The 26,845-nt window shown below is 37.4% G+C and overlaps 1 protein-coding gene across 10 annotated transcripts in view; it reads right to left on the bottom strand.

Moving 5' to 3' along the window:
* The window catches only part of LRRFIP2 (LRR binding FLII interacting protein 2), a 122,447-nt gene that overhangs the window by 90,938 nt on the left and 4,664 nt on the right, over positions 1-26,845 (bottom strand). For all 10 annotated transcript variants that reach the window (XM_036867869.1, XM_036867863.1, XM_036867870.1 and 7 more), the window contains one exon: positions 10,134-10,278. The gene's annotated coding sequence lies outside the window, so the exon portion shown is untranslated. The remainder of the gene's footprint in view (positions 1-10,133; positions 10,279-26,845) is intronic.

Here is a 26,845-nt window from a genome sequence, read left to right as displayed (position 1 = left end):
TGCCTTAATTCAGGCTCTCATCACCTGTCACCAAGATGACAACAAAGCTTCCTAACTAGTTTTCTCCTTACCAGTCACTCTTTACATGGTGGCTAAATCTGAAGAAGGTTTTACCCTTCAAGGGCTCCCCCACAGCTGCCGAAATCACACATGAACTCCTTAGCACACAAATCCCTTCCTGATCGGCCCCTCTGGTCTCTCCAGCATCATCTCCCATTCCCCCCACCCTCTCTCCAGCCAAACTGAGCTGTTATTCTGGCAGCTTCCAACGTGTTCTAATTGTTTCACACCCCTGTGCCTGAGAACACTTAGAAAGTGACACACACAAACCCATAAAACAATACTGTTTATAGTGATATGTATTAGAACCTTTAGAACAGGAACAGGAAGGATACCTCATGATTTTATTATAGTGGTTCCCTGTTGGGGTGGGGGAAGGGGAAATAGGCCTGGGGGTAAAATAAAGGGCCCTAAACTTGGTTTATAATGTCTTCTCCCTTCCTTCTGATCTTTATAAGAAAAAGTCTGCAATAACTGTCCCAAAATGTTAGCATCATTAAATGTAGACTCATGGGTACTGACATTATTATCAAAACCTTTCTGCATTTAACATTTTCCAAAAAGAATAGAACATAACACACACTCAAATGCCTTTAAAAGAAGGGAAACCTCTAGCTTTTAAACTTTTGTCCTGCTGTGATCATGTGACAGTTTTAAAGGGAGGCAAATTAAAATTTCATGATTTGACAGAAATGCACTGAACTGAGCCAAATATGGAATTGCCAGCCTGCATGTATATCCATAATATAAAATCCATGCAACTGGCATGAGAAAGAAAAATAAGGTATAATTTGGACCTTTACAGACTACACTTTAATATCAAGAAATTTGAAATATAAAATTCTAGAAAGTGAAACATTCAAGGCAAATGACTAATTCAGGTAGCTAAAGACTCAGAGTTTACTGTGTTTAATTTTGTTATTCTTCCATGACACTCATGCCAAAAGAACACTGGAAGACAAATTAAGAGACATAATATTTATTGTGTTGCTATGGTTTCCAAATTAACAAATAAAAATCATTACTCAATTCCCTAGCAACTTCCCTTTAGTAGAAAATCTTAGGTACCATTTTTCTTAATTAGATTTTTTTTTTACGATTTTTTTTTTAAAGAGGTGCATTTCTTTTTTTTTTAATTAATTAATTTATTTTTTAATTTATTTTTTTTGGCTGTGTTGGGTCTTCGTTGCTGCACGTGGGCTTTCTCTAGTTGTGGCGAGCAGGGGCTACTCTTTGTTGTGGTGCACGGGCTTCTCACTGCGGTGGCTTCTCTTGTTGCGGAGCACAGGCTCTAGGTGCACGGGCTTCAGCAGTTGTGGCACACAGGCTCAGTAGTTGTGGCTTGCGGGCTCTAGAGCGCAGGCTCAGTAGTTGTGGCACATGGGCTTAGTTGCTCCGTGGCATGTGGAATCCTCCCGGACCAGGGATCAAACCTGTGTCCCCTGCATTGGCAGGTGGATTCTTAACCACTGCACCACCAGGGAAGTCCCTTTAATTAGATCTTAACAATATAATTGTGTTTAACCATTTTTTTATAAAGCTTTTGGTAGTTGAAAACCAACTATATAAATTTTTCTGAGCATAAACACCAATATGCATTAGATAAAATCTAGGGATTTTAACCCATTTTCTTCTGATGTCAAACAACTATATCTTCCTTTTATTTAGAAAACTGCTGACAGCAAAATATTCTTTTGAAATGAGAGAAGGAATTTAAGATTACAGACTTTATTACTGAGGTTTGAATACAACCTAGTAAATAGATAGCACTGGAAGACTGAAACCCTGGCTCAGCAATGACGCATCTAACCGAAGGGGAAATGTGACCCACAGCTGTGGTAGAGATACTCTGTGTGTGTGCTGGGGGTGGCGGTGGGGCTGCTAGTAGCGTCCTTACATTTAGGGTAAGGGTACTGCACTATCTGAATTTTTTCTCCAAATACCTGTAAGTCACAGGAATAGTGAAGATTGTGACAGTGAACCTTATACCAAACATTTTTCAGTCACGCTGACACAAAACTAAGTCATAGGGCTCAATAATCCTCCCTTAATTCTGGTTAGAGGGATAAATCAAGGGACAGTGAGATACCGAGAGTAACGCTGGCCATCACAGAGCCCTGGATTTGGGGGGCGGGGCGGGGGAGGGAGTGCCCAACCACATCGCCTACCCTCCTTTGCCTTAGTTCCAGTGGGTAAATGGGGGAAAAAACAGAGAGGTCTGCACTTGACAGGAATTGGCTGCATTCATGTACTAATGCCACCGGAAAGATTCCTAAATGACTAAAAACGACAACTTAGGTCTGCTCTTTCAAAGAATTTGTCTACTAAAAACAGTAAGTACGAAGGGGGAGAATTTCTAAAGAAAACTTTTAACTGGATAGAAATGGAAAGAAAAACATTTATTTTTTATAACCCTGAAAAATTAACTCATATTTCATAATCTTTTATAAATTTTTGTGTACCACCACTGAGTGTATTAAAGGCATTTGAAAGGTATTTTAAATAAGAGTAATTCTGCCTCCTGTGGAGTTAATTTTTCAGACAAATCCAATTTGCAAAGAACAACCTGAACCAAACACAAAAGGGTGATCAAAAAAGTGCCAAAATTAAGAAAGACTTAAGACATGACCTTGAAATCCCAGAGTTCTTTAGGGCTCAGCCAGAGGAGTGATTATCCTCAACTCTACACTTTCTCCCTAGACAACCTCATCCACAACTCATGATTTCAATTACTTTCTACATGCGCACAAGTCTCAAATATGTATGTATAGCCCAGACTTCTCCTTTGACCTCTTGATCCAAATCCCCAAACTGCTTCTTCAAAATCTCCACTTAGATGCCTCAGAGGCACGTTAAATACCACACGTCCTAACATAAATTCATGGTCTTCCCTCTCCAAACCTCCTCCCCTTACTAACGTTGCCTACCATCCCCCAGGATGCACAACCCCAAACCTCCCCTCTCTGCTACCCAACCACTGCCACTCACTGAGCATCTCCTCCTACCTCTGCATTCCAACCACCTCTCCCCATCCCTACTGTCATCACTCTAGGCCAGGCCACCAATGCTTCTGCAAGTCTCATGACTCATCTCTCCGCATCCACTAACGTCTCTTTGTGATATCATCTCCAACCCGCAGGAAAGTCATTCTCTGAAGGCACATATCTGATCACATCATACCCCTACACAAAACTCTTCAATGTTTTTTCCTTTGCTCTTAGGACACAGACCAAAATCTTATATCAGGGTTCTCACCCTCAGCCCTACTGACATTTGCTGTGGGGACTGTCCTGTGCACTGCAGCATTTTTAGCAACATCCCTGGCCTCTCCCACACATGCCACTAGCACACCCCTCCCCCTGTTGTGACAGGCAAAAATATCTTCATACACTGCCAACTGCCCCCAGCTGGACAAAATCACTCTCAGTTGAGAACCACCGGCCTGTGTGACCCGGCTCCTGCCTACCTCTCTGGCTACTCTCCTCCTTGCTGTACGTGTCAGAGTTAACAGTGATATCACGGGAGGCACAATATTAAGAGTGTAGGAGCCGAAGTGCACATTTCAGACCGACCCTTCTCTAGCTATGTGGCCTTGCGCAAGTTACCGCACTTCTCCATGCCTTGGATTCATCACAGATAAAATGAGAATAGTAGACCACCCCACAGAGTTATCAAGAGGATTAAATCTGTTTAAAGAACTTAGAATAGTGCCTGGTACATAATAAGAGCTCAGCAAGTGTTAGCTGTTCATGTTGTTACTCCTTGAATTCTCCACACTCTTTCAGCCTCAAAGCTTGTCACACATTCTTCCCTCTGACTGTAAAGCTCCTCCCCGCGTCTGACAACTGCTTCCCCTAAATCACTGCATTCCTCCTTCAAAACTCAACTGAAAGGGCGCTTCCTCAGGGAAGCCTTCCCAAAGCCCGCAAAATGTCAAGTCCCCCGTCACACACTCTTTAATGAAATCATTTACTGTTCACTCAAAGCACTTAGCACAGTTGTAAATAAATATATTATTACATTTGCTGAATTCTAAGAATGCCACTGGTTGTGATATACACTGACAATCACCGCTTTCAAGACAGAAATTACAATATTAAATGTAGACATTAAATTTGAAGGAAAAAAAGAAGCTGAAAATCAAAGAACAGGTCCATTATGTAATGATTTTTTAGGGTCAATTTTCCCCTCTAGAACCTAAGCTCCATAAAGGGAAATGACCATGTCAGACCTGTCCATTCCCTGTCCTCCTTACCTAACACAGCACCTACAGAGAGTAAATGCTCAATAAACATTTACTAAATGAATGACATTCAAAATTCACGTTTAAAAAAGAAACCCACTTTATTCTTATTCTTTTTTTTAATCTTCTTTTTAAGTTTTTAATTTTTTTTGGCTGCGTTGGGTGTTAGTTGCGGTGCGTGGTATCTTCATAGAGGTATGCGGGATCTTTTCCCTGTGGTGCGCGGGCTTCTCTCTAGTTGTGGCGTTCGGGTTTCCTCTCTCTAGTTGTGGCACACGGGCTCCAGGGCACGTGGGCTCTGTAGTTTGTGGCATGTAGGCTCTCTAGTTGAGGCGTGTGGGCTTAGTTGCCCCGCGGCATGTGGGATCTTAGTCCCTCCACCAGGGATCGAACCCACGTCCCCTGCATTGGAAGGCGGATTCTTTACCACTGGACCACCAGGGAAGCCCCCAAAACTACTTTATTCTTAAATGAAAGATGGTATTACCCATAATTATTATTGATTATGGTAATTCTTTGCATTTTAAAAAACTGCTATCCTTGCCAAAAGTTTTTTATCCTTAGTTCGACATGGCCTAAAAATGAATAAATTATTCAAATAAAACAGCTAAATAACTATGAGAAAATCATTAGCTCTATCAAGCTATTATGATTATTATTCCATAAAGCAATAACACTGGACAGTATCTTTTAAACTAAGCACAGTTCTTCCCTTTGTATCCTTCTCAGGCTGCTAATCTATAATCAAAACCACAAACTTCTGGTTCTCACTACTCATCATTCCAGATGCCTGGAATCTACCTCTTTAAGCAGCAAACTAATAAAATCCAACCAAGGGTCCATCAATAGATAAATGGATAAACAAAATGTAATATATACATACAATGGTACATCATTCAGCTATAAAAGAAGGAATTAAGTTATTTACAAGGAAAAAAAAAGAGGAATGAAGTTCTGACACATGCTACAACACGGATGAATCCTGAAGACATTATGCTAAGTGAAAAAAGCCAGACACAAAAAGGACAAATACTGTATAATTCCAGTTCTATGAAATATCTAGAATTAGACAAATTCATAGGGACATAAAGTAGATTAGAGGTTACCAGGGGCTAAAAGAGGGGGCAATGGAGTTACTACTTAATGGTTACAGAATTTCTGTCTGGGGTGATGAAAGATTTTTGAAATAGACAGTGGTGCTGGTTATACAACATTGTTAATGTAATTAATGCCAATGAATTGTAGACTTAAAAATGGTTAAAATGGCAAATTTTCTTATATATATTTTAACCACAAATTAAAAGTAAATCATGTAAAAACCATTGAATGGTATGCTTCAAATGAGTGAACTATATGTTATGTGAATTATATCTCAATAAAGTTATTTAAAAAAATGAAATCCAAGTTCTAGCAGCTACAAATGTTAAACAGCCATAGTTTCTTTTCTTCCTTATTATTACAAGTAGGTTTGCACACCAAATATGTATACACGTAAATTCTGCTCAATGTAAAAGTCTCCAAACATTCCACTTACTAGACTCTAACTCCTATAAAAGATGATCGGTTTCTATGCCTGTCATTGATTCTTTAGATTCAAGAGAGTTGTGCATTATGAGTATGAATTTTCTTTGGGTCCTGAATCTCAAAAGAGATCACAGAATTTTAGAACTGGAAGGGCTTTCAGATCATCAGGTTCAAAAATAAGCAACGTTCTGATGACTTCCATTTGAAGAGATGTGCAGAAAACATGTTTTCTTCATAATTTCAGCTCTACAACAAGGAAAGGAGGAATATTCCAGGCTTCAGTGAGGCCATAGTAAGACTGCTTGCAAACCCTCCAAGAGGCTTCTACTTCTCATAGGAACACTCTTCATAACACTCACCAAACTGACTGTGGTAAGGCGGCATAACTGGCTTTCATCCATCCCTATCTTTCTCCTTTTGCGAGGCTAGCTGCCTAAGGTTCTCCATTTGATACCCTCTGTGCTTTCGGGTAATTTTCACTGAAAGGCAACTCTCCAACTGCATTTCCCCCAAACCTGTGGGACAATCAAAGTCAAACAAGCAAGAAAGGTAAGCATCCAGATTGGCCTTCTGATACCCTAGAGAACCTGCTGCTGACCTCCTCCAACACCTGCTCTTATGAGGTCTTCAGAGAGCTGTGACACACATGCTCACCCAGCAAAGCAGCAACATGCCTATTACAGACATGGCGGGACTTCTAGATCCATCCACATTCCTGCCTTCATGGAGCAATCTTCAAACATTTCAACATCTTTTAAAAATGCAAACAGGTTTTACAAGATAAGAAGAATTCTGGAGATGGATGGTGATGATGGTTGCACAACAATGTGACTGTACTTAAGTCCACAGAACTGTACACTTAAAAATGGCTAAAGTGGTAAATTTTATGAGTATTTTACAACAATTTTTAAAGTGCACTCGGTTTCACATTTTAGCATGCAAATTATCCAGTTTGCAGAACATATTCAAGCTTTTTGTTTCTTCTGCTCCTCATTCCCTCTAGTTGCCTGATTTGGGGCCAACTGAGAAGCATGGATACTTGAGCAGATAGTAAGCAAGAGGAAAAAGAGGCTATTTTTCTTTATTTATGGTATACCCTGTCTACCTCAAAAAACAATCTGAAGTGAGGAAAAGACAAATTAAACTCTTAAGATTTAACTTAAAAAAAAAAAAAGATTAAGCTATTTGTCCTTTTTAATTGTTATGGGGGTTCTGTTAGTTTTTATTCCTAACTTGAGGTAATTGTGTGTGTGTGTGTGTGTGTGTGTGTGTGTGTGTGTGAGAAAGGGATGATCCTATCAGAGAAAATAACGATTAGGGACTATCTGTGAATGCCAACCATCTAATGTATGAATGCACAATTAAGAACTGGCTATGAAAACTTGAAAGAGAAAAAAATCACAAGGAATATATGAAAGAATTATTAAGATTGCTAAACCTATTTCCTCTAAAGTTTTACTGCACCACACATTAGGCACTCATCCTGCAAATAAAGTCTTTTTTTTTTTTTAACATCATTATTGGAGTATAATTGCTTTACAATGGTGTGTTACTTTCTGATTTATAACAAAGTGAATCAGCTATACGTATACATATATCCCCATATCCCCTCCCTCTTGCATCTCCCTCCCACCCTTCCTATCCCACCCCTCTAGGTGGTCACAAAGCACCGAGCTGATCTCCCTGTGCTATGCGGCTGCTTCCCACTAGCTATCTATCAAATAAAGTCTTGAATCTTAAAAGTAAAAACTAGCCCTTTCATGTTTCAGGTTAAGCTAAGCCTTCTGATGAGGTTATTAAAGTTGGAATATTCATATTCAGAGTTCTGAAGATAGAAATAAAAACTAGAAATACTGGCCTCTTAAAACCTTTTCTAATAATAAAAATAATTATTGTAACTTTAAATATTATAATAAATGGATTAAACTTAGTTATTTCATAGCAAAATAATAATGTACAGGGAGGAAAATAACCTGTAAGTAAAACAAAACTGACCATCCAGGATGGGATCTTCTGGGTACTTTGGTTCATGGTTCCCATGATTGGCCATCAAAATCCCCTAGGAAGGAGTATGTGTATATGTGTGTATGGGTGTGTGTGTGTGTGTGTGTATTTAAATACAGATTTATAAGCTCAACCTCATAGATTCAGATTTAGCAAGTATGGGGTAACACCTGGGAATCTGTACATTGAAAAAGCAACCTGGGAGATTCATATGATCAACCACGTTTTAGAACACCTATCTTAATAAATATATTTCTTATAAAAGAAGAATATTTTAGTTCTATTCTTACTTTCTATTTCAACTTATTAATAAGCAACAAAATAGCCTACTGGAAGCCTAACACTATGGTAAAGTTTACGTGCACTATTTACTTTGTCACAGCAGCCCTATAATACAGGAGGCCCATATTATTCCCATTTTTACAGATAAGGAAAACTGAAGTCCAGAGTAGTTACTTAACAAGATTACTCAACCAGCGACTAGTACAGCCAGAATTCAAAGCCCACACTTATAACTCTCCAAAGTCCAGCTCTCTGGAAGTAGCATGATACAGAAAAATAAACAATGGCTTTAAAAGCTGAATTTGAGTCCCAGTTCTGATACCTTCCAGACATTAATCTCTCGGCTTCATCTGTTTCCTCATCTGTAAATAGGCTAATAACCAATGCTTATCCTACCTAACTCACAAGGTTATTGTGAGAATCAAGATGTGAAAGTGCTTTTAAAATCATGAAAAGCTACAGAAAAACAAAATATTAATGGAGGAGATGGAGAAGACTGACAACAGCGCAGCACAGTGAGCCTATGTGTTTGAATCCAAGCTCGGCTATTTCTTAGCTGTGTGACCTTAGGGAAGTTACTTGTCTTTTCTATGCAATGATTTCTTCATCTGTAAAATGGAGAATATAATAGAACCAATTTCAGAATTTTGTGGAGAGTAAATAAACTAATTCATTTAAAATGCTTAAAATAGTATTTGTCACATAGTAAGCACTCAAGTGTTGGATGCTAGAATGCTACCCAATTTTGTAAATGAAGCATTACATCCAAAAAGAGTTCAAGTACCCAGTGACAGTACAAAAAGAGCCTAAAACATACTGGCATTTCTCCCCTTTATAGAAATCTGGGTATGTAAATCCCTCCAATTTTGGAAGCAAACATTTTGGTAGTGTTTCAATTTTCAACTGAAACTATGTGGCTTCCAAAATTACTTCTTCGGTTAAATACTTAAGACCATTGTAAAGTGTCATCCACTACTTCATTTTAAAATATCTTTACCTTTTTATCTAAAAATATCTCACTGATTTTTAAAAGTAATTTTGTTAAAGTATTATCTCAGTTTTGTCATCAGTTTTTAGATACTTTCCTCTGCTTCAAATATCCTCCTACAAAATTTGACTTCTAATTCAAAAGCTGAGTAGCTTATAAAAGGAAAAACATAACAGTGAGCTGGATCCAAAAAAGACTGTGTACTATGTCAAAAGGAAACAGCACTAGTCCTAAATGAGTTATTTACTAGAATAACAAAGAGAAGTGATGAGGGAATAATTCTCACCCAAAGAATACAATTTAAAATGCTCTAAGCAATTCTTGTACCAGGTTAGTATCTGGTCAGGTCTGCAAGCTGCAGATAAGAGTCTGAAACAAAGTTGGCTCTCACTAGAAAATCACAGCTGGAGTAGTTATCTTAAATTTTCAATATGCAACAGGAAATGCTGCCAGAGATTCGATAGGTGACACCCCTTTCCTTTTTTCTGAGTTGTCAACAAACCAAACAAAAAATGCTCCAGACAGCTCTAGTACTAGCTAAAAGTTAGACAATAAAATTCCACTGCAATTATTCAAAAAAACAGCTAAGACACTGATCTGAGCAGACACCAAATAAAGGATTAGTTCTGTAACATTTATACAGTGCTTCCTGAATATATTAACTGTAGAGCCCAATGAGCATTTTTGTAATATAGTTATCATATCTTCAACATTCTAATTACCTTAAGTTTCAATAATGAGATTAATTATAAATTTCAAAACATCAGGACAAATACCTGGAAGTCAACTAATCCACAAAAATAAAATGAAAATTAATTTTAAATGAGTTGAATAAATATCCAAGTAAAGAGACAGTAACTGTATTTACCTCTAATACAGTATTTTAGAGGGCATATTTAACATCTTATTTATAGTAAACATTCTGAAACTAGCTCAATGAATGAATGTCTGTATATATCCCACCCCCACCTGGAATTTTTATAACATTCTCATCTGTACAACTCATGGTTGAGAGGGGTCTTCCAGACATACCTCTCTGGCAAATGCTACTCAAAGCTTCAATCTTCTGCAGAAAATCGGTCTTTCACAGGTGTTCTTTTCCTTCCAGAACCAGGAGTCCCCATCTTGTCTTCTTAATAGTCTTTTAACTGTGGAAAGTGACTTCACTGTTTTCAGCCTTGAAATAAAAAGAAACAATAATTTAGGATGCTTCTCTTTATGCACTTTTAATGCTCATTTATACTTTTAACAAAGAGAAATAATATTTATATATTTATGTATAAATTAAAGAAATTAGTCACCAAACACTTTGTCCTCCACTATCAATTTATTTCAATAAATTTTAGAATATTTAAATTTATACTAACTACTAAACCTCCTAACTCTTTTCACCATGCTAAACACAGAATGCATTATCATATTAGCCTCAGAAAACTGCAAAGAGCAGTAATTCTACTTAACAGGTTAAAGTTACTACAGCTATTTCTAAAATCTATTTCCATTCCAAAGTCAAAAACATTTCAGAAAAGTCATTCAGCCTAAAACTTTGAGAGCACATACTCAAGAAATTTTAATATAGAGCCTTAAAGCTACAAGGGTAAGTTGGCTTTTAGTGTAATTCAAGAAACAATTCCACTTAAACCATTACCACATCAAAAAAAAACACAAAAAACAAAAAACAAATGAAGATTTATTATTCTGCAATTAGCAATAACCAACACCCTCTAGGCAACAAATTCTGAGTGCCTGCTATTGCCAGGTAGGTACTATGGGAGGTGCCAAAGATACTTTGATGAACAAAACAGCGATGACACAGGTCAACAACTCAGAATATATATCTATGGGTCTATTTTTATTGTTATTATTATAAGATAGATGTATTTTTACAAAAGAGAGAAGAAAAATTCATCTGCCAGGATTAAATAACAAGGATGATAAAGACCATCTAAGCTTTCTAACACATGGTATACGAAATTAAAAATACTCCTGAGAATGCATCCCAATTTATATGACCTCCTTCTCTCCTATACACATTCCTGAGAAGTACTGCTCATTTAGTGAAATATCCATTAACTTAATCTTTTTCCCTAGCTTTATCAAAATAGACTGGCGAAATTTCATTACACAGTGAGTCACAAAGAAAATCTCAAGTAAGTTTATCCTAATAGTATGAACTATATGAAAAGTACAAGTGACTTTAATGTATTGGAATTTACTTGATTCAAGCAAAATAAAACAGAACCACTTCATCAATCCATTCTTCCAAAAAGTTCTCTCCAATGAAAATTCAGGCCATTCCCATCTTAGCTGACACCATTTTTATTCCCACATAGCTGACTTGTATATTTGTCAATCAGAATGAAGACTGAAGACAGTTTATTATTCTGCCATAGAAAATATATCTGATACAAGAAAAGGATTCATTTAAATGGAAATGGAAGAAAAAAAAGAATGTATATGTGAAAGCAGCAGCGGATAACTTCTGGCCACCAATCAAGACAATTTCTGGAAAGCACAGAGGAGTTTTTTCAGAAGTCTCCCGTCATCCTCATCTTCAGCATCATTTTAAAAATCATTCACTTATTTAATAGTAATGCTCTACAAATATTAGTCACCCACTGAGAAAAAAGCAGCATGCAACACAAAGTTCCTTTTCAGACTGGAGTGACAATTTAGCTGATGCACTGTGGTATCATCTAATATTTGTCCTTCAGCCAACTTTCCAAGGACTCACTAAAAGACATTTCACAGAAGCAGGCATTTCACAAAAACAGGCATTTTCTAATTCCAGACACACAAAAATAATTACAGAAGAAAGATTTGGCTGGAAGTGTAGCAAAAGCTTAACAGTAGTTTTGTTACGAGGACGAGAATTATGGACGCATTTTTTTCTTCCTTGATTCTTTAAAATTTCAATAGCATTTTAAAGAAAAAAGGGATGCATTTAAAAATAAAACATTCATATCAAGAATAACTGGCCCCCAAAGTGGATCACACCAAATTAGGCTCAATATACTGCACAGCTGAGACACGCAATCTGAGCCACTGCTGGTGGTGCTCTTTTGAATGTAGGATTTCTTTCTCCTCTTTCCTGTAATCCAATTTCCATCTTTCTCAAACTAACACTGTCTTAGACCTTAGAGCTGCCAGGATATTCCTAGCACGCAGATTACATAAAGAATTATCTTTTCTTAAAACAGCCTAAAAAACAAAACTGTTTCAACAAGCTCCAGGCTAACCCACCCTGAGAGAAAGATGACAGTGAAAGGACGGAGGCACAGGCTAATGAGCAGGAAATGGGAACTTCCCCATCTGTCTTCCTTATCCTCCGTGTGGCTATCTACAAGGGTACCAGGTGTTTACATGCAATGACTGGCCAGGTCCTGTCACCTTTTTCATTTGCACATGAGGGCAGATTGACCATTACCTATTTCAAAAAACAATCTAGTGCTTTTGGAAAAAATTATATTATTTGTATTCTGTAAGCAGACACACTTACTAATATCAGAAAAATCTAGTTTTCAGCTCCTATGCAACTATCTTCTAACAACTCCAGAAACATTCTACACCAGTGATAGGGGGAAACCTTAAACAAATAAGATTTCTGGCACAGTTGATAGAAAACTACTTTTCAACAAAATGACAAAATTAAAGGTACAGACTCAAAGGTGACCTCGAATAAATTAGTTCCGGTTTCTGATTCTAAAGGACTTTCAGTAAGTTTCTATTCCAAGGAGGTTTTCCTCAAGAACACTTTCATCGGGAGCCATGTTAATTCCTTCCAGCTTTTCCTTAGTGCTATCAACTAAACCAAGAGCTAAACCTTTACAATCCACTGACAAGACAAAACTGACTGCTTTTTGTTAAGTTCTTTACCCAATGTCAAGCTGATTTTCTCCAGATGGTTTTGTCATTAAGTATTTGTCTACCTAAAGGAAAGAAAGGATGTTGTGGGAATATAAACCTTCCAAACAGGTATATCAATTACGCTTTCTCTTCTCCATAAGCTTCTCATGTAATACATTTCTGAAAAATAGGCATTTTGCCACATTAAGTGGCATTTCAATCATGATATTGTTCACTCTTGTGAGGAACAGAATATCAGTGTGCCATACTCTAAATATAGCACACTTAGATAGTTCTGTCTGGATCCTGATGGTTGCGGTTGCCTTATATCTAAATATTTCATCATAGAGAATTCAAAATATTGGCATAAGTCTTCGCGTCAGCCCTGTCATTACAGTTGACCCTAGTCTGTACAATAAGACATTTGTTAGTTATTCATAAGCAAATCCAAGGATCCAGAATAGCACCTGAACTAAAGAATTAGTGTGATTGTAGTTGTTGCCGTTGGACAAGATTTAAAGTGAGAGGATCTGAGTTCAACTGGTTGTATGACCAACTGCTGCTTTGTTCTTCCCACTGCCTATGCCTTGCTTTCTTCATCCAGAGAGCAGAAATAACAACTGTCCCAACTACCTAACACGGCTAATGTGAGGCTCAAATGAGTTAAGATAAATGCAAGCACTTAAAAGACCACAAAGCACTCCAGAAATGTTCAGTGTCTTGAATTAACTAGCTCTTTTACATATTTAGCTTATGAAGCTGGAAAAAGAGCCATCGTAGCCTTTCTTTAAAATTTCATATTTTTAACTAAATAAAAGTATCCTCAAGTTAGTTATTCCAGCATGCATCATGTGATATCATTGGCCATACTAAGAATTTTTGGTGAAGTGTGGAACAATATGGAAAAAATAAAAACACTTTTAACTATAATCATTATACTGTAGCACATTTACGTAATAAAAACAAAAATAAGAAGAAAGTTTTAAGGTACTCTGTGGTATTCAAAGTCTTTTTTGGAAAATCCAAATGAATACACAAGTTTTGGTAGTATGGCCTTATAATGCTCTTAGTGCTAGTCCTCTTATTAGAACTTATTAGAACACAATTGACTTAGAAGGAAAGATAGAGGTCATTAAATGGTACACTTAAGATCTGTGCATATCTTTCTATATAAATTCCACCTCAAAAGAAAAAGTCCTCTAAACAAATACTGAACTCTAGTCAACGATGCACATGTTGAAATATTTAGGGTTGAAGTGTACTTATAACTGCTACTTATTTTGAAATGCATCCAAAAACAAAAACAAAAAAGACAGAATAATGGATAGATAGAAGAATGGATAAAGGAATATATAGGTGACAAAGTATAATAAAATATTAATAGTAGAATCTAGGTGGTAGGTACATGAGTGTTCACAGACCTCTGTCAACCTTTTTTTTTTTTGGCCATGCTGTGAGGCTTGCAAGATCTCAGTTCCCAGACCAGGATCGAACCTGGGCCCCTGCAGTAAAAGTGCAGATTCCTAACCCACTGGACGGCCAGGGAGTCCCCTTAACTTCCTTGTATGCTTGAATTTTTTTATAATAAAGTATTAGGAAAAAAGTAACCGGTGAGAGCTTCCCTGGTGGTGCAGTGGTTATGAATCTGCCTGCCAATGCAGGGGACACGGAATCAAGCCTGGGTCCGGGAAGATCCCACATGCCACAGAGCAACTAAGCCCGTGTGCCACAACTACTGAGCCTGTACTCTAGAGAGCCCGCGAGCCACAACAACTGAGCCTGCATGCCGCAACTACTGAAGCCCGCGCACCGCAACGAAGAGTAGCCCCTGCTCGCCGCAACTGGAGAAAGCCCGCGCACAGCAACGAAGGCCCAACACAGCCAAATAAAAAAACAAATAAATAAATAAATTTATAAAAAAAAAAGTAACCGGTGAGAAAGGTAGATGACTAAATGAACAATAGGCCTGGGAACTGGGAATTGCAATTAAAAACTCTTGATTTGAAACAAAAATGGAAGGCAGAGGTAACCACAGGATAGAAGAATACGAATAGTTATGTATACCTTATAAAGATTAGGAAAAGGAGAGAACAGGAATTCCTGGACTGAAAGAAAAAAATGGAGGAGGGGGAAGGGCAAAGGGTTGGGTGGGGAGAAAGGAAAAAAGGAAAAAAGGAAAAAGAAAGGAAGGAAGGGAGGGAGGAAAAGGGAGGGAGGGATTATAGTTAAAAACATCAATTCTGCAAATATCTAGATGAGACCATTACACAAAATGAATAAATCATTACCAGAACCTACAAAACCGACCAAAAAAAAATGTCTAGAACTTGAGGCAAAGTAAAAAATAAAAAATATATATATGAGGCAAAAAAATACATAAGTCAAACACTGGACGGCCTGGCAGAACAAGGAAAAAGTAGATGCTAAGCACAAACTAAATCTCAGGAAAGTATCAGAACCTATAACGGTTAATTTAAACTCATCTTTTATAAAATATAATGCTGTAAAGGGTCGAAGCGAACTTGTATAATCAAATCTCCTACTTCCACATTCAGAAGTCCTAAGAATTACCAAAAATGTTTTTAAAGTTTATATTTTGAATACATAGTATTCGCATATACACAACACAACTGATAATCTTTCCATTCTTCTTTCATAAGATGACATGCCAGTGGTGCACTTCCTTCCTTGCCAACAATGTTATTCAATAAATGAACTCTAATGGGCTGTATGTTCAACATGATTTATAATACTACTTCATCAACTGTGCAGAACCTAAATTAGGAAGATGTACTCTACCAACAATTGCATTCTCAGTTGCCCTACGGAGTAACTCATGTTCTAGTACCACTCAAATGGCCTCCTTTCCCTATGCCTTTTAAAGTATCTCAGAAATACACGGTCGTATGTTCAGAGAATGAAAGGAAGGGAAAGAGAAAATTATATATTGTTGAAGATAGGTCACACTTAAAAGTGTGAAATAAAGCAGAAAACAAGAAAACAGCAGAAGTACTAGGGTTAATAGAAGCTCAGGTGACAAAAACAAAGATAAAACCAAAAACGAGGGAGAAATATGAAAGCATGCAATAAGGATATGATTTTTTTAATGTAATTAATATGGAGATTGTAAATTAGGAAATTTTAATAAAATAAATCATATACTTTAAATTTTTCCCTTTTCAACAAATATCTCTTGAGAATTTGCAAGGTACTATGTACATACTAATCACCTGCCTTATAAGTAGGCAAAAGACTACAATGGGAAAATTAAAATGGTAAAGAGGTCAGAGAGAATGTACTTATACTATTTCTGCATATCCTTTCTTAATCGTGTTTCTCTGAAGCACAAAAGTTTTTCCTTGAGGAAGTCAATTCACCTAATTTTTTTTCCTTTTGTTGTAAGGCCTTGGTGGTGCATAGCTAAGAAAGCACTGCCTACCCCAAGGTGACAAAGATTTACTCCTATGTTTTCTTCTAAGAGTTTTACAGTTTTAGGTTTTATATGATCCATTCTGAGTTAGCTTTTTATATGGTGTGATGCAGGGATCCAACTTCATTCTTTTGCATGTGGATATCTACTTTTCCAAGTACCATTTGTTTAAAAAGACAATTTTTTTCTCTCATTGAATTGTCTTGGCACCCTTGTTAAAAATCAACTGACCATAAAAGTAAGGGTTTATTTCTAGACCCTCAATTCCATTCCATTGATTGATATGTATATCTTTATGCCAGCATTACACTGTCTGGATTACTGTAGCTATACAGTAAGTTTTAAAATTAGGAAGAATGAGCGCTCCAACTTTGTTCTTCTTCTTTAAGATTGTATTGCCTATTCTGGGTCCCTTATCTTTCCATACAAATTTTAAGATGGGCATGACTATTTCTGCACCAAAACCTGGTGCAGGGGAAAAAAAAGGGGGTGGGGCAGCAGGGATTTTGATAGGGATTATATTGAATCATAGATCAACTTGGGGAGTACTGCCATCTTAACAACATTAAGATTCCAAACCATGAACATGGGGTGTCTTGCCATTCATTTAGATCTTCTTTAATTTCTTTCTACAATGTTTTGTGATTTTCAATGAACAAGTCTTGAACTTCTCTTATTAAATTTCTTCTCACATCACAAGGGTCGTTTTAAAGATCAAATGGATATAAACGTTTCTATAAACTGTAAAATGCTTCAGAAATATAAGGTATAACTGACACCAAAAAAAAAAAAACAAACCCACAAAAGATATGAAATCAAAATAGCAAAAGAGGTGGCAAAGCAAAACTCAGAAGTAAATCCCCTGGCTAAAGTTAATTTTAGTTGAGCCACAGGTGGGTGGGTAGGTGGGTGGGAAACTGTACATTTTCAAACACAAATCTAATCCAACACCAGACCTACATACTTTGTGGGAAGGCACTTTTCGCTATCTCCAATTAACTAGATATGTAGCAACATCTCTTACTGAACTGTACAAGGGTGTGTTTTCTTTCTGAGGTATGTGGAATTATTACTGAAATACTTCTTCCATGAAAGAAATGAAATCAAAATATGATAGAAGCATGTAACTAACCTCTGCCACTAATAATAAAATAGAAGGGACCAGAATTAAATCCCAAAGGGGGAAAAAGAATTAGTCTTAGAACTTAGGTTCTTCTTCTGATTGGGAATGAATTCTACTGACGATACTCATAATAACTCTATTCTAATAGTAACAAAAATAAAACTTAGAACATAATACAACAAAAGAAAAAAATTACATGAATAAAGACAATCATTTTAATTTCTTTTTAATCTACGGTAAAACAAAACACTAAGCTGAAAATGACCCAAACTGACAACAGCTTTAAGTCAAGGCCAGTCAACATGATGCAATAAACTGTGGCATTGGAAAACTCATGGGAAGCAAGCAAAGACAGGGACAAGTTTGATATCATGCCTATAAGGTATAAAAAGATGACAAAATGGCATGCAAAGTATGACTGAAAATATGTAAAATTTTGTACATATGAATAATAAATGGCAAAGGCAATAATGTAAAAAAAAATTTTTTTTCTTTTTTCTTAAGCTTTATATACTGTTGATAATCACCTTACCAAAAACTGATTTAAGCTAAAATCTACAATTCTGTGGCTATTTCATAGTATGAAAACTTGTAAGAATAACCAACTTTGACACTATATTAATAAGCTGATAAGGGGGAAAGATTCATTTAGCCTGTCAGATCAACTGCAAAGTACGACTATAAAAATTTATGTTGGTCATCTCTGGTAAAACCATAATTTTCTAACAGATTTCACATCAACCAATACACTTATGGACATAATCAAATTCTAAGTAAATGAGAAACACATTGCTAATTTTAAAAAGAATGAACACCATTATATTAACCTTAAAAATGTAATAAAATTAAAACTCTGACTCAAATCAACAGGTCAAAGTTAGAACAAAGAAGCAACCATTAATGTCCTCTAAAGTCTTGGGGAAAACATCAATGTTCAAGTCTACAAGTTTTTATTATCACAGCAAAATTCTTGAAAATTTTTGGGTTTCCCTGAAGATCTGTATGATTCCTTCCACCATGTAGCTCACCCACTAGGGAAAAAAAAATAGTGGTGACATGAGGTACTTTTATAGCAGAAAGGAAGATGACAGTATTTTCCCTCTCTTGAGCTGCACTGGTCAGGTTTGTGTAGCTTAAACCTGTCTTACTTAGAAAGACAAAATAATGCCCTGAAATGGTAGGCAAGATACCGATTAGGCTCATAAAAGGAAGAAGTCAACAAGATACAATGCGATATAAGTACAATGTTCATGATGGAATGATTAGAGAGCAGAGCTGACAGCACAGCTGTGACAGTAGCTAATCCAAGTGCTACTCCAACCTAAAGACACAGGCAATGAGGTCCACTCTAGACACATCACTTCTGCCTCAGAAAGACTCAATACCAACAGTTGGTGGCCCCTTTTTATAAAAATAAAGAGAAACTGACCCTCCCATACCTGTTCATCCACTACCCCCCATCCCCCCAACACACACACACACAACACACACACACTCTCTCTCTCTCTCACACACACACACACACACACACAGAAACACACACACGAGAAGAAACAAAGAGAAAGAAATCATTAATAAAATAACTTGCCAGAAGTTCAGGACATGAGTCACCAGATTCAAAGGGCCTACAGAATGTGTAACACAAGTCCTGAGTCCACAGGTATTTCATAGTGAATTATTATAGTTAATTTCAAACATGGGGACAAGGATGATTTTATAAGCTTCCAGGGGTGGAAAAACCAGGTCACATATAAAGGATTAACAATTAGAATTGTTTCAGTCTTCTGGAAACAAAAGTAATTCTGGCAACAAGAAGACAATAGAGTGATGCCTTCAAATTCCTGAAAGAAAATTACAGACAACCTATGCCCAGCCACACTGTTATATTCTCATACTTGATTATTAAAAACACTTCAGACACGCAAGTTCTCAAAAATTTACCTCTTTTACACCCTTTGTTAATAAGTTACTAGAAGATACATCTCTAATAAAAGAGAAAATCAAAAGGGAGGAAATTTAGCATATAGGAAATAAATCCAACACAGAACAGGCAAAGGGGATTGATCCCCAGAGAGGGTGAGACATCCCAGGAAGAAAGCTACAGATTGAAGCAATGAGATTCAAGAGACATAGTAGAGGGCTGTCACCACCCAAATCCCCACAGCCTTTAAGACTTCTTTTTAATATGAGCTGATCTGGCCCAGGTTTTTATCTGAATTTACTTTGTCTTGACCCCATGTTGATGAAGTTCCCGCTGTCCTACCCCCAGGTGCCTAGATTGGCTGAGGCCTTATTTCACACCATGGACACATTTTGCTTTTACCTATTCCTAACGGCTAGAGCAGGAACTGCTTAGAAAGAGCAGTGTACTTCCCCAACCATATTTCTTCCAGATATTTAGTACCTTGTAAAAACTTCAGCTCTGCCAGGTGCCCTGATTGTGATGAGTCTTATGGTTTCCCAGGACTCATAAGCAAACTTTCCCAAGGACTTAACAGAAAGGACTCAAGGAAGACTCTGTTCAGCTTATCTTCTCCTGTGAGCCTTCATTTAATAGTGGCAATATGGACCTTTCTGTTCATAGCTAGGTTTATATTTGCCATTCAGGTTTTCAAAACTGTCCAAAAAAAGACACTGCTTAGGGATACATACTATGGTAGAAACTGGCCTATTGTTCACCAAGGTCATTTCCCTTTTCTGCCCACAGCTATGCTACATTTCACAACCTTCCTTGCATTAAGTACAGCCATTTGACTGAATTCGGGCCAATGGAATGTGGACAAAAGTGACGTATGTATTAGTCCAGGCCCATCAAACTTCCCATGGAATCTACCACACTCCCTCTCTGTCCTCGAATCTGCCAGCCAGATGCAGAAGCTCAGTGAAACTGAAAGTCTTTGAGCCCCAGGGAATGGCAGAGTCACTAGATGAAAGGGGCTTGAGTCCCTGGGTGACTCTGTGGAACCAACTACTCCTTTGCCAGTGCTTCCCAACTCACAGCAGAGATGTGAGTGAGAAATAAGCTTTAACGTGTTAAACCACTGAAACCTGGGGGTTTGTTTGTTACAGTAGGTTAGCCTAACTTGACTAACAGACACAAAAAGGTGGTCAAACTATTCAGTTTCTCAAAATTAAACCATGTATTGATTAGGAATACATATTTGGAGGGAGGGATGGGACTGCAGGGCTAGGCAGGGAATGGTCCCAAAAGAGTGATTAACGTGTAAAATGGGATTATGATTACCTGGAGGGGGAAAAGGTGCCATTTAAAGATATTTACAGGAAACTTCTAGGATACTGTAATGTTCAATTTCTTGGCCTATGTAGTAAGACTGCAGCTGCTCATTTTATTATTCTTCCTGAAGCTGTGTTTTTGTTTTCTATTTCTCTACAGGTATTTCACAAATAAACCACTAATTATTTTGCTCAAAATAAATTAGAAAGAGTAGACACTTGAAAAATCTGTTGGAGCATTTGGGAAAAATAAGGTGAATAGAAAGCTAAGCTAAAAAAAAAAAAAAAAAAAAAAAAAAAAAAAGGCCTTAACCCCCAGGGAAAAAAAGAAAGTTAAACAAGAAAGGAAACAATCACGATATAATTCTTGGCTTAAGTAGTAAATAATACATATTTAGTTATAATGAAAACACAGATTAAAATGCAAAACTGGAATGTTGCAGGGAGAGGAAGTAGGAGGAAACAATGAAGAAATACCACAAAATAACGATAAAAAACAAGTTTTCCACCATTTGAAGATACTTTAAGTGCACATATATGTTTTTTACACAAAATGGGTTTATAAAATATGTGCTAAAAAAAAAAAAAAAAAAAAAAATGTGCTATTTTGTAACCAGCTATGGCAGACAGACACTAAGGTGGTCACCCCACCATGACCCCCAACTCTTGCTGTTCACATCTTTGTGTAAACACCTCTCCAAGAATGTGGGCAGAACTAATGACTTGCTTCTACCAACAGAATATGACAAAGGTTATGAGATGCCATTCCCATGATTATGTCATATTACATAAGGCTGTCTAGCCTGCAGACTTGCTCTGGGCTCTCCTTGATGGTCTGATGAAGTGGTGAGACTGGGAAACACCAGAGGGTCAAGAACTTCAGGTTGCCCCTATAAGCTGAGAGCAGCTGGGACTTCCCTGGTGGCACAGTGGTTAAGAATCCGCCTGCCAATGCAGGGGACACGGGTTCAATCCCTGGTCTGGGAAGATCCCACATGCCATGGAGCAACTAAGCCTGTGCGCCACAACTACTGAGCCTGCACGCCACAACTACTGAAGCCCGTGTGCTCTAGGGCCTGCATGCCGCAACTACTGAGCCCATGTGCTGCAACTACTGAAGCCTGTGTGCCTAGAGCCTGTGCTTCGCAACAAGAGAAGCCACCGCAATGAGAAGCCTGCGCACCACAACAAAGAGTAGCCCCCACTCGCCGCAACTAGAGAAAGCCCACGTGCAGCAATGAAGACGCAACACAGTCCCCTCCCCAGAAAAAAAAAAGATTTAAAAAGCTGAGAGAAGCCTTTAGGAGCTTGAATATAGCCTCTAGATGATGAAGTAACTTCTAGTAAGCAAGAAGCCTCGGTCATAAAACCACAAGAAAATTAATTCTGCCAAAAATCTAAGTGAGCTTAGAAGCAAATTTTCCCCCAGTTGAGTCTTCAGGTGAGAATTCAGCCCAGCCAACATCTGATTGCAGCCTCATGAGACCCTAAGCAGAGGACCCAGTTCAACCTCGCTCAGGCTCCTGCCCCAGAGAAACTGTAGGATAATAAATGTGTGTTTTTTTAAGTTGCTAAATTTGTGTACTGCGTTATACAACATAGAAAACAAATACAACTGCTTTTAAAACTGTGGATGAATGAATTCAGCAAAGTTGTAGGGATACAAAATCAACACAAAAAAATCAGTTGCACTTCTATACACTAACAATGAACAAACCAAAAAAGAAATTAAGAAAACAATACCATTTACAATAGGAAAAAAGAACAAAATACTAGGAATAAACCTAACCAAGAAGGCAAAAGATCTGTTCACTGAAAACTACAAAACATTGCTGAAAGAAATTAAAGGGCACATAAATAAATGGAAAGCCACCTCAGGTTCATGGATTGGAAAACTTAATATTGTTAAAATGTCAAATACCCAAAGAAATCTACAGATTCAATGCAATCTCTATCAAATCCCAATGACAGTTTTTGCAAAAATAGAAAAACCCATCCCAACATTAAAACTCCTATGGAATCTAAAGGGACCCCGAATAGCCAAAACAATCTTGAAAAAGAAGAACAAAGTTGGAGGTATCACACTTCCTGATTTCAAAATTTACTAGGAAGCTACAGTAACCAAAACAGTGTGGTATTGGCATAAAGAGAGACATATAGACCACAGAATATAATAGATAGCACTAAAATAAACCCGGCACATGTTGTCAAATGATTTTCAACAAGGGTGTCAAGATCAGTTAATGGGGAATGGACAGTCTTTTCAACAAATGGTGCTGGTAAAACTGGATATCCATATTCAGAAGAATAAAGTTAGACCCTTAGTGCATGCCATATACAAAAATTAACCCTTAGTAGGTCAAAGAAATAAATGTAAGAGCTTAAACTGTCCATACACAAAAAGCTTCCTGACATCGGATATAGCAATAATTTCTTAGATAGGACACCAAAAGCACAGTCAACAAAAGGAAAGTTAGATGAAGTGGATTTCAAAATTAAAACTTTTGTGGGGCTTCCCTGGTGGCGTAGTGGTTGAGAATCTGCCTGCTAATGCAGGGGACACGGGTTCGAGCCCTGGTCTGGGACGATCCCACATGCCGCGGAGCAACTGGGCCTGTGAGCCACAACTGCTGAGCCTGCGCGTCTGGAGCCTGTGCCCCGCAACGGGAGGGGCCGCGATAGTGAGAGGCCCGCGCACCGCGATGAAGAGTGGCCCCCGCTTGCTGCAACTAGAGAAAGCCCTCGCATGAAGTGAAGACCCAACACAGCTAAAAATAAATAAATAAATAAATAAAGTAGCTATTAATTAAAAAAAAAAAAACTTTTCTGCATCAAAGTACACTATCAACAGAGTAAAAAAAAATCAACCTATGGAATGGGAGAAAATATTTGCAAATCATATATCTGATAAGGAATTAATAACCAGAATATATAAAGAACCCCTAAAACTCAACAACAACAACAACAAAAACAACCCATTCAAAGATGGGCAAAGGACTTGAATAGATATTTCTCCAAAGAAGATATACAAATGGCCAAAAAGCATGTGAAAAGATGCTCAACATCACTAATCATTAGGGAAATGCAAGTCAAAATGCAATGAGATAGCACCCCACACCCATTAGGATGGCTATTATTTTTAAAAAGAAAAAAAGATAGAAAGAAAGAGAGAGAATAATTAAGTGTGTCAAGGATGCAGAGATATTACAACCCTGTACCACTGTAAAATGGCACAGCTGCTGTGGAAAATGGTATGGCAATTCTTCAAAAAATTAAACATAGAATTACTATATGATCCAGCAATTCCACTTATGGATATATACCCAAAAGAAATGAAAGGAGGGACTCAAACAGATATACACTTGTGTTCGTAGCAGCATTATTCACAAGAGCCAAAAGGTGGAAGCAACCCAAATGTCCATTAACAGGTGAATGGATAAACAAAATATGCTATATATCTATATCTATATGATGAAATATTATTCAGCCTCAAAAATGAGTGAAATTTTCATACATGCTACAACATGGATGAAGCTTGAGGACATTATGCTAAGGGAAATAAACTAGTTTTTAAAAGACAAATACCACATCAGTCCACTTATATGAGGTACCTAGAGTAGTCAGATTCATAGGGACAGAAGGTAGAATAGTGGTTACCAGAGGCTGGGGGGAATGAGGATTATTGTTTAATGGGCACAGAGTTTTCATTTGGGAGGATGAAAAAGTTCTGGGGATGGATGGTGGTGATGGCTGCACAACAATGTGAATGTACTTAATGCCACTGAATTGTATACTTTAAAATGCTGAAAATGGTAAATTTTATGTTATGTGTATTTTACCACAACTAAAAAACCACTTTGGATAGAGAGCAAAAGATGAGTATAGTAAGACAGGAGGACAGCGACCCTCTCATTTCCTTGACTATCCACTTAGACATAGTGATAACTGTGATAGGGGAAAAACATCTCATCTAAACCTACAATGAATTTTTTTCCCCCTATTTTTAGTCCTATAATCTATGCATCACTTAACTGGAATACTTTTTTTTTTTAATAGAAACAACATGTATGCTTACTAATTATATTGTAATTATACAATAAATATTACAATAAATGCAATAATTATATTGTTTGTTATCATAAATGATTAAACCATTTAACAGAGAAATAAACATTTTAACATCCTAATCCTCTGCACACAGCATACTCTACTTAAGATAGAAATCAGACAGCCAAAAAACTGCTCCTAGCTGTTAAAATGTTTCTATTGAGGAAAGTGGGAGATGTAGAAAGAATAACAATGTGATCAGAACAAGCAACTTAAAAGTTAAATTTGTTTCCTAAAGCAGTAAAGACATTTTGTATTCAAAAGTAGTTTAAAATTTTGGTGTTCATAATGAAAGAAAAACTAAGATATAGAGGGTTCAAATTGAAAGCACTGGAAAAAGATGACTATGATTTTAAAGTAATAATCTACTTCTGAGAAAATAAAAACACCCTGATAAGCCGTTGCACTCCAAGCTTTTCCCAACCTCTTTTCCGCTCTCTCCCCTCTGCGCTGTTCTAATCCCACTCTTTTAGGAGGAGGAGGGGAAGGCCGAAAAAGGGAAGGGATATAATAAGATAATAGGAATAAACCAGATAATAGGAATAGAGAAGAGAGAAAAATATTACGATTATTTTTTCTCCTCACACTAAATACTAAATACATCATCATCATCAAATGCTAACAATCCAAATTTCTGAGGGTAAGAAAAACTCAATTTCCTGGAGTGTCAACCTAACCTAAGGCAAAAGAAAGGAAACTATCTGCAGGCTTTGCATCTATAAATTAAGTCTGTATGCCAAATTCTTCAAACAACCTCCACTCTAATCCAAGGCTGTGGATAAATATGGTGACATGAACCTTGATCAAAAGACTGGCACACTAAGCTCTTTAACAGCTTTCTAGCCTAAGAAGTGAGATGAGTTAAAGAACTTCAAACCCAAGTACTTTATTCACTAAGTACAGAAACACCAAGGTTTTCATGAGAAAGCACCTGGTACAGAAAGGAAGCTATGCTGGGACACAGCATCTGGTAATAAGCAAGAGTTTAAAGAGATAACTTCCTGATATTACACATGCTACTGTACAGTTCTATGGAAAGAAGAGAATGAGAATTTGGGAAGAAGCTGATTTCTCTGTATAAACTCAAAATAATCCTGTAAAACAGCCCATCATTCCCAGTGTCCTTTTGATCCCAGGGACAAGTGTAAAGGTCTCTGAATTGGACTACTATTTCAACTCAGGGCACGGCCTCCCTGTGTGGGTAACAGTAATGTTTTTCCCCTGTTGTAAAACATTTGACTGATCCCCGCCAAACACTCTCAGAACCAGACATGACATCAATACTGGTACGATCCTGTGCTCTTCTTTGTGCACATTTTTCTAAAATGCTGGCCTTGTTAGTTTTCCTTAATCATGCTCATTCCCTAAAAAGGGAAGACCAAAAAAAACTGGATCCTAGGATACGCATGCTAAGCACATTTTCACCCCAAAACTTAGCCTTAATCTTCTGAAGGCAAATGTCCTTTATAAGCTCCCTCTTCTGTTGTTGCCACTTTTCCTAAACCGCAGGCCTTCCTGACTTGCAGTGGGGCCAGGATAGATTGTGGTTATGTGGTGGGTTCTGTCAGACGCGCTTTGACAAGGCCTCAGAATAGACCCTGGGCACCAGCCAGGGAAACTGCCACTCACAAGTTCCAACTTCATCCTCATATATTAGTCCCTCAGCACTTTTTTTTTTTCCACTAGTCTCTCTCATTTTAAAAGGGCAAAGATTCCTGAACCTCCTCCCGGTCATGAGTGAGCTGTGTAACATTGAAATTAAAAATGTAAACCTCCCTTACTCTGCTCACAAACACTTTGAAGAATAAAGATTAAATCTGTACCTACCTTTTGCCTTGAGAAATTAATCCATCAATAGCACTTTGGTTTGCAAAAGGATTTTTGGATCTCAAACCCTACAGAGGTTTATTTTATTAGGAATAGACTAGGCTACGGATGATAAAGGAAGAGAGAAGGTAGGCCATTTATTTCCCATGTGACTAGCAATATGGCAGCAGACTTCTG

This window comes from Balaenoptera musculus, chromosome 11, assembly GCF_009873245.2.
Source record: "Balaenoptera musculus isolate JJ_BM4_2016_0621 chromosome 11, mBalMus1.pri.v3, whole genome shotgun sequence".
Lineage (NCBI taxonomy): Eukaryota > Metazoa > Chordata > Mammalia > Artiodactyla > Balaenopteridae > Balaenoptera > Balaenoptera musculus.
The sequence above is the reverse complement of the archived record's forward strand: the minus strand, read 5'-3'. Positions and strand labels throughout refer to the sequence as shown.